This window comes from Mirounga leonina, unplaced genomic scaffold (assembly GCF_011800145.1).
Source record: "Mirounga leonina isolate KUSES-001 unplaced genomic scaffold, KU_Mleo_1.0 Mir_82, whole genome shotgun sequence".
Taxonomy (NCBI): Eukaryota; Metazoa; Chordata; class Mammalia; order Carnivora; family Phocidae; genus Mirounga; species Mirounga leonina.
Genome location: NW_023270825.1, coordinates 38,322,957 through 38,332,206, shown reverse-complemented (window position 1 = coordinate 38,332,206; position 9,250 = coordinate 38,322,957). Strand labels below are relative to the sequence as shown.

The following is a 9,250-nucleotide window of genomic DNA, read 5'->3' as shown; positions in this document are numbered from 1 at the left end:
GAGGCTGTAAACTACCTTTTTCACTTTTGCGGTAGATACTGTTCAGCATTACGTTACTTTGGTCTGTGATTTAGAGCTGAAGTAGTCACATGCTAAGAGATCAGGAGATGAATTCAGAATCATACACAATTCTCCTAATTGCTAGTCAAGTTCAATGTGATCCCCTTGAAAACCACTCTGAAACCACACACAATTCAGCTGAACCAAGGGGTTAAGGAAATCAGATTTCAGAAGAATTCTATTGATCTCCACCTTTAGACTCTTTAGTGCTAACACAGTTTTGAAGTTTCTGCCTCGTTGGAGTGACATGATTTACACCTTTCATTCTGGGGTTGTCTTAGCTGAGCTACTAGAGTTTAGAAAGAGGAAGGGCTCGAAACTCACTTTTAAAAGTAAAATAAAGCTTACACAGTGGGGGATTTCCTTAACTCTCCAGTGTCTGACATGTGTTAGGTAGTCAGGAAAAAATAATAAAATTCCCCAGGAAAAGCATTTCACAAATGGCAGTGGCTAAAATATGGTTTTCTAGGTGGCCCTGGGTCTGATTTCCATCCTATTCTCCTCCCCTCCTGAGGGGCTGGTCTCAGTAGAGACAGATCTTCAGAGTCCTGCAGAAAAGCCAAAGCTTCCAGAAAAGCCCAAGGACAGCCTGGAGGATGCCCAGCCCACAACCGAGAGAGAGGTCTCCTGTAGAGACCATATGTCTGTGTCACACTAAGAGGTGTGCTAGCTTTCTCTGGCCACTCCCTGGATCACCCGGGAAAGGGGACCAGCTTTGATTAGGCTCTGACATCACAGCCAGCATCACCTGATGATGGAGACGGGGAGGCGGTGCCTGTTCCAGGGAAAGCAGATAATAGGAACCACAGGGATCTACAGGGCTTCCAACGTGTGGTCTCAAGAAAGAAAGGACTAGAGTAATGGAGATGAAGAAGAAATAACATGCTTCTGGAGGACAAGTGGGATTTCGGGGAGTCCTTCACAAAGCAGCTGCACAGTGTCAGGTTGTCTAGACGTTTGATTCAGCTCTGAGGGCCTCAAGGAATAAGGAGGAGCTGTGGGTTTCTGATCCTGGGGCCCAGTTTAATTTAAGGGTTCACACCTGTAGCCTGTGGTTGAGTGAGAAACATGTGGGAATTAAAAGATCCGGGTAGTAACATCCCAGTGCATTTATATATTTCATATCAGTACAGTTGGTATTGTTTTTTTTTTTTTAATACAGAAAACTCCCCTCACTGAGCAAAATCACACAATAAAAACTGCGGGGCTTAGAGAAAGCTCCACCTAAAAATTTTGTCCGTAACATAAAAAAGAGAAATCTAATAGAAATAGCACAGCCTCACACATGTTAAATGATTGAGAAAGGAGTCAGTACTACAGTAAATATGGTGCTTTATCTTGAGAAAGACCTGAAGTTGGCTTATGGAAGCAGGCATTGTAGCTTGCGAGGTATTGTGAGGTGATAGGAGGAAGGTCCTCCAAGTTTGCCAGCTTGAAATCCTGGAGCTTGTTTTTCTGTCTTTGAGATATAGGCCCTTTGAAGCATGTGTTGGTAACAGAGAACCCCTTTATCAAAATTGAAAATCTGATCCCATGTGTAGTCGTTGTCGTCAGGTGACTTCTGTCCCCCTCTGGACGTTCCTCCGTGGCTTTCTCATCTGCACCTGGGACCCCACCTAACAGCTGAAGGCTCTGGAAATCGGCATGAAGTTTGAAACCCCAAATCAGCCACTCATAGTACTAACAGGTGCCACTTCTGCAGAATTTGGCATTTCGCCTTAAGGTCTTGTGTGGAGAGAGAGGGCTTTCTCTTTTGCGGCAGGTTGCCCCCCACTTTGCACTGTTTGGCTTTCAGTTGAAACAATGCTCGTCTTTCCATCTCTTCTGTTTCTTCAGGGGTTATTCTCATGGACATTTTTGCCTCAGAGTTGTTTCACCCAGAGATGTGTCATTTATTGTCTCAGCATTGGGGATTCCTTCATGCCTCTTGCTTGGGAAATTGCACATGATCTCTTGATTATTTCAAAATGCGTTTTTTAGGGGTGCCTGGGTGGCTCAGATGGTTGGGTGTCTGCCTTCGGCTCAGGTTATGATATCCCAGGGTCCTGGGATCAAGCCCCACATCGGGCTCCTGGCTCAGCAGGGAGCCTGCTTCTCCCTCTCCCTCTGCCTTTCCCCCTGCTCATTCTCTATCACTGTGTCTCAAATGAATAAATAAAGTCTTTTTAAAAAATGCCTAAAAGCTTCTCCTCAATACATAAAATTTTCCTTTTTCTTTTTTTTTTTTTTTAAAGATTTTATTTATTTATTTGACAGAGACACAGCGAAAGAGGGAACACAAGCAGGGGGAGTGGGAGAGGGAGAAGCAGGCTCCCCGCAGAGCGGGGAGCCCGATGCGGGACTCGATCCCAGGACCCTGGGATCATGACCTGAGCTGAAGGCAGACGCTTAACGACTGAGCCACCCAGGCACCCCAAAATTTTCCTTCTTCATGACCTGTTTGGTATTTTAAAATCAGGATGCTTAGACATATTTGAGATGTTGAATGAGTATTTTTTTTAGTATAGAAAAGTTCACAATAATAAGAGCCAAACATAACCTCGTAGGAGCACCCACTTGGATGGGATAAGGAGAGGGCAACGTACAGAGTGTGTGCATTTGTGCATTTCATGAATTCCTGCAAGACATGGCTCAGCGGGTGCAGTTTTCTATGTTAATGTAGTTTTTTAAAATTTTCAGACAAAATTGCGGGTGAGAAATTGCATATGCTCAAAGTGTCCCATCATATATTAATCTAATTAAAATAAATTTGCATGGTCAAAACAAGGGTTATAGCAGACTGTGTGTGGTGCCTCTGCTCATGGTTTTCTCAGCTGATCATTATACTAATTCTGTGAGGTACATGGGAAAGTTAATATTCCCATTATGCAGATGAAAAACCTGCAGCCAATAGTCCTAAAGCTTGGATATGAGCCCAGAACAACCAAAACAACCAGAAGATGAAACCTGACCCTGTCCTTCTAGTTCCTAAAGTGAGTCCTACCCCTTCTTCTGGAAGTTTGGTTTTGTGAGCCAGGAAATTTTCTTCTTTTGCTTCAAGTAGTTGGAGGTAGGTCTTGGCTAATGCAGAGCTGCCTGGAAAATGTTCAAATTCTCTCCTAGCTCTGGGAGACGTTCTGCCACATGTTGACTTGTAAATTAACCATCTCCAGGTAGAGGGCACCCTACATGTCAAGGTTTGCCCTTGAAGTGGCTGGCTGTGCTGTGGGCACAGGACAAAAGGAATTGTTCCTTCATCCCCTGAGGGCTGGCCAAGAAAGTTCCCAGGCAGAGTGGGGGTGTGTGGGTGAGATCCTTCTTTTGGAGGCGATCTGACTCAGTTTGCACCCATTTAGACACTGCCCCTTCTGAAGACAGTGACCCTTCCCTGTTCTTGTCATGGCCATTTCTTGCTCACTGCGAGAGAACGTGCTCTGAGTGTGGCTGAACCTCCCCTTCCTCTTGGCGCTTTGGTGTCCTGACGGCTCCTGGTCAAACTCCAGCTCAGTGACAGGAAAGGGTCCCCGCCATTTCCCATCACGAGCTCAGGAATGACCACTGCTATTCAGCGAGCCCCTCTCTGAGCTCCAAGCCTCGGAGAAGCACTTCATGCAGTCATTCACACATTCCACTGGTATTTGTTGAGGGCCCATCATGTGCCAGGATCATTCCTATTGCGTGGTTATCTCCCTTGCTTCTTAAAGTTCGAACTACTCCATTGGGCTTCCAGCTGATGCACTTACCCCTGTGCTGTCCTGCTTCTCTTATTCAGGGCTGCCTGTGCAGTTTTAGGCAAGGTTGCTACGAGCTCAGTCAGGTTTCAATCATTTTCCAACTTGCTGGAGACCTGGAAACGTGTCAATGACCTTCCATGACCTGGATAACAATTTCTCAACTTGTCACTGCCTTTCATGTGTGGGCACAGACTGAGTTCCCTTCCATTTGGATAGCATGTGTCTGAGTGTCACCTTTGTGTATGTTTGGTGAGCTTTAGATTTCCTTCCTTCCTTCCTTCCTTCCTTCCTTCCTTCCTTCCATCCATCCATCCTTTTTTCAAATTCGTGCACTGGGACCTATTCGATAAATTTGCGAAGAGAAAGAACAAAGAAAGAGCAACCTAAATACTGAAAAATATATATTTTTTTAACTTTATGAATGAGCCCTTTGAACTCAGTGGCCATGGCTCCTTCCTAACCTGCACTTTTCACGTCCTGTTTCCAGCTGGAGTAGAAAATCTGAGGTGCCCTGGCCCTGAGCCAGCACTGAAAGCTGGCTGGGGGTTGCGTCTCCCTGTCCTCAATGAGCAGTGGCAGCCAGGCACTTCCTGCCTACATAGCAGTAGCCATGGAAATTCGCTGGGAAGGGAAGGGAGCTGGAGCCTTCACCCGCTGTGGCCAAGGGCAGCAACAACAAAGAATGTCAAGGATAAATTCCTGCAGTCAGTGGGCATGGGGCTGGGGAGGAAGGGGGGGTGTCTCTAGAGGTTGGTGTTGAAACTTTCTGCCTTGCCTAAAACCCAGGTTCTCAGCACAGGGGATGTGACTCATGGCTAAGAAATTCCCCATGGCCTTGGATGACATTGATGTTGATTACCTCTGAGTCACATTTCTGGGAGGAACTTTTTTTTTCACCAGAGGCAAACTGAAGGGAAAATGGCAGGGACGGTGGTTTGGAAACATCAGAGGAAACAGGGTCACTTGTGTTCTTAGTAGGAGAGGTAAAGACATGCAAAATGGAAAGACAAACAAGGCAAAAGGAAGGACACTGAGGAAGAAATAATCCCCTCCCAGTGGAAAGGGGAGAACTGGGGTCTCTCTCTGGTGTGATGAAGGGGGGGGCAGCCCAGCTGGACTCTGGCCTTTTGCTTCTTATTGTGATTACAGAAATTTCGGATGTTAAGAGATGGAGCTAACATTTGTTCCTTTATTTCACAAGTATTTGTTGAGAAGGCTCCGTGTTCTAGGCTCTGTTCGAGGTCGCAGAGATACTGATCTCAGTGGAGGAGCAAGACAACAAAGAAATAGTGAATCAAATGGCATCTTTGAATCCAGCCCTGGAACTAATTAACAGAGATCTGTTCTGAATGTCTAGCTCCAGGATCTGCAAACATGCGCACTTTGCTGAGCTCAAGGGGCAGAGACTTGAATGGACCTGTCAGGGGTGCTATGCTTCAAAGGTTCAAAGGTTTGTCTTGAGTCCTGGCTCTCACAGCTGCCTATCCCCATACTTGGGACTCCCATCTGGAAGAACAGCCGGGGCTATGGGACTGATTGCAGAAAGGGGGTGACAAAGGGCCCTGGATGGCCCTGAACCCTCCCCATCCCATTATGTGTGTTTGAAGCCTCATCAGAGGTTAAGAGCTCTCTCTCTCTCTAAATTAAGAAAGAGAGAGAGAGCATGAGTGCTGGGAGAGGGGTGGGGGAGAGGGGAGGATCTCAAGCAGACTCCCTGCTGAGCGCGGGGCCTGATGAGGGCTGGATCCCACAACCCTGAGTGAAGGATGGAGAAACTTCCCATGCTTGAGTGACCCTGGCCGGGGGAGGCTGGGCTTGGAGGATCCGGGGAAAGTATTGGGCTGCGGCGGCCTGGCTGCCCTCCTGCTGAGAGTGAGGGCACTTTTGCCTCACCGGTGCTCTGTGTTCTCTCAGCCCAGGTCAGAACTCACGGACACCCCCTCCCTGACATCCCTGACATCCCCTGGCCATCTGGCTGCTCCCTTGACCCTACCTTCTGGCCCCCACTTCAGGGCCCCCTCCTCCCAACTGACCTCCGGTGACCACTGCACACCAATCCATCCAGACAGGCGGCCTTGCAGCAAAGTCTTTATTAAAGACGGGATCGAAATATCACAATAAGGAGACAGAGGAGAGGTGGGAGGGGAGGGGAGAAAAGAAGAAACATGGAGGGAGGGAGACCGCAGTGCAAAGGCTTTGGCTAATGGCTGACCGAGGCCCAGGCGGGAGGAGACAGTGTGAGGGAGCAATGCTAACAGAGAGCCCAACCAGCTGGCACCTCCTCTCAGTCTCCAGAGAAAACAAGGTGCAGCCCCACCAACCTCTCCCCAGCCACCCCCTTCTTAATTACTGTCCGCCATGCAGCCCAGTTCTCCAAGTTCTGCCTGTTCCCCACCAGGCCACAGGAGGCTGGGAGGGGCCAGGAGGGGGCTCAGCTCCGTTCTCCCTTCTGCTCCTGTAGATTGCCAAGAAGCTTCACCCTGTTGGAGCAGTCTTAGCTCCTCATTCTGAGTCCTCCTTCTGTCCATCTGGCCCTGGCCACCCGCCCTGTCCCCAGGTCACCAACCAAGGCCAACCAAGGCAGTGACTGAATCAGAGCTTTGGTGACTGCAGAGAGTATGGTTTTAATCTAGAGCTCTGCATGTGCGGGTGTGTGTGCACACACGTGTGTGCGTGCGTGTGCACGAGCGTACGTAGTGGGAGTGGGGAGGTTCCTTATAAGGATTTGGGTTTCATAGATCAGAGGCTAAGAAGGATCTCTTAGCTGGGTTGCAAGCTGAAGGTATGAGTTAAACCACACTCAGCAGAATCTGTGAATGAGTAAATTCCTGTAATTTAGCCCCGTACTGTTGTGTGGCCTTTGATTCCTTACCTGAAAAAAAAAAAAAAAAATGAATTGTTGTTGTTACTACTTTTGCTTTAAACAGGAGACGGAGTGTGTAATGTGCTGAGGGGCCAGGTCAGTGAGGATGGTCACAAGAGACATTTGGGATGAGTCTCTGGAGCTCACCATGTCTCTGGGTCAAGGGGAGAGGACCTCCATCCTAGCTGGCAGCCAGGTGATTGAGGAGCAGAGACTGCTGAGGGTAGAGATGCCCTGGATGCTGGGTATCGCCTTATCAGGGTCCAGCCCAAGCCCATTATTAACATGACTTGTTCTCCTTTATCATTTTAAAAAGAATTACTTTATGACAGACATGCTATTTCCATCCTGAAGTCAACTCAATGAGAAAATACACCTGCCCTCTATCAAATACAAAATTCTCTCCATGGTGTTACTGAGGACACCAGGCACGCACATGGACCCGGCAGATGACCTGGACTCATCAACGCAGGTTTTCTCAGGCTCAGGCCCAACCATTCTACCCTCCACTGAGTTTTCAGGGACTTTTCTACAAAATGATTTGGCTCAGAAACCATGGAGGAAGGAGACCCACAGCTCAGCCAAAGCCCACCTATCCCGGTTCTTGTTCTCCCTTGTTCCAGCCTCTCCCTTTGAAACACTGTCAGGTCTCAGTGGGAGGCAGATCTTTTGTTACATGGAGGCACAGGCCCTTGAGCTTGGTGGCAGGGGATGAATGAGTCTGTGCGAACAAATGGTGCTTCATCTGTGGTTGTTCGTATGTGTGTACATGTCTGCATTTCAGCGATTCCTTCCTTCCCTAACCAACCTGCTGAATGCAACATTTACAACCAGCCTCGCGTGCATTACTGCCAGGCTGGGGCCTGATCATGTCAAATGAAGGCTGCCATCTTCCCCTGCCAAAAGCAAGAGACACTGGGAAAGATGGAAATTGGACAATAGTCTTGTATACTCCCTGCCCTGTCACGGATGGCCTTCAGCAGGAAACCAATCAACGGAATCAAAAGAACACGGTTTCCTGTTAACACAGAGCCAAATCCAGCAGACATGATTGCTTCATGCCCTGTGCCAGTCATGGTCAAATCTAGCCTAAGTAACAGCATATGACTGGGGCTGTGGTTTCAGTGAAATATTCCTTTGCTTTTGGCCCGGCACCACACACCTTCATATGCTTTGTTGCCCTTTCCCAAACTAAGGGAGGGTTTTTTTCTTTTCTTTTTAGATTTCTTTTCCCCCAAAGAACTATATCTGGCTGTTTTGCTGCATACCGGGTCTTAAACCCAAGCCAGCTGACTCCCAATTCTCTCCAGCCTTTTCTTAAGCAACACTTTTTAAAATATATTATTATTATTATTATTGCATCACATAGGGCTAAAATAAACCCGCTGTGTATTGGCCTTCAACAATCTTGCTTTCCCTCTGAAAACAGCTAGTTCCCTAAGACTGGCTTTAAGAGAGAAAAACCTCTCACATAATATTTTTCTTACTTTCCAGGCTGATGTTGAAGGTGATGATAGGTCATAAGCCGCAGCCTTGGCGAGGATGTCCCGGCCCCTGGAGCAGGCGGGAAGTCCATGTGGGCTTGGAATGCAACAAAAGGGAAAAGTTACTAGTGTGCTTTGGACAGGCCCCTGCATTTTTAACCCTTTCTTGAAGCCTAGAGAAGACCTAAGTCCATCAGCTACTCAGACGTTCTCTCCTAAAATGACATGTTTAAGGGGGGATGTGAGTAGTCGTCTGGATTGCTTTTGGTTTTGTTTTTTTTTTTCTTTTTCAGTTTTGCCCGGTGGTTAAGAGCTTTGGTTACCAGGTTAAGAGCTTTGGTGCCATGGTTAAGGGCGGATGTGAGTAGTCATCTGGATTGCTTTTGGTTTTTGTTTTTTTTTTCTTTTTCAGTTTTCCCCGGTGGTTAAGAGCTTTGGTACCAGCTGATTCAAACCCTAACTCCCTCCCTCTCTCACAGATGTGTAACTCTGGGAAAGTTGATCAACTTTCCCATCCTCATGTTCCTCCTCTGAAAAACAGAGGAAACACTCACCTGCCGGGGTTGTCAGCAAGAATATGAGTCTGGGGCTGGCACTTTGCTTTCTGCTTGTCACGGAAGTCTTTGGCAGAGGGTACCTCCTAAGTGCTCAATAAATCACATTAACCAGTAATACTAAAGCACTTTGGAAAGCAATGGCTTCTTGCTTCAAATGCTTCTGGGAGTGATGATAAGGGAGTGTGGGGCTCAGGGTCGGACACGAGGTAGGGTCATAGGCAGGCAGAGTGGCTTCTCCATGATGTTTGCATGCATTATCTCACTGAATGGTCAGGAGAATTCTGGGGAGAAATCAGGCAGTCATTATTATTCCCATTTCACAGATAAAGAAATGGAGGCCCTTGCCCCCTGCTAGAATTGGCAGAGCCATGACTGGACCCCAGGGCTCTGGAATCCTTGCTAATGCTCCATCTGTACATCACATTTCCTCTCGGAGCTGGATTCATTTGTTCTTGGCCTGTCCTCAGTTCCCTGAGGCTCTCTCCCTCCCTGTCCTTTCCAGGAAAGGCAGAGTGAGTAGTGAGGCAGCCTTGCCTTTCTCACACACACACACACACGCACACGCACACGCAC

At 47.8% G+C, this 9,250-nt stretch overlaps 1 long non-coding RNA gene across 1 annotated transcript; it reads right to left on the bottom strand.

The window, feature by feature from the left end:
* Nucleotides 1-5,268: 5,268 nt before the first annotated feature.
* LOC118002310 lies at nt 5,269-8,819 on the bottom strand. The gene is made up of 3 exons (XR_004677015.1): nt 8,675-8,819; nt 8,124-8,217; nt 5,269-6,645 (listed from the first exon to the last, which is right to left on the bottom strand). It is a non-coding gene; the product is annotated as an uncharacterized LOC118002310 (long non-coding RNA).
* Between the last annotated feature and the right edge of the window lie 431 nt (nt 8,820-9,250).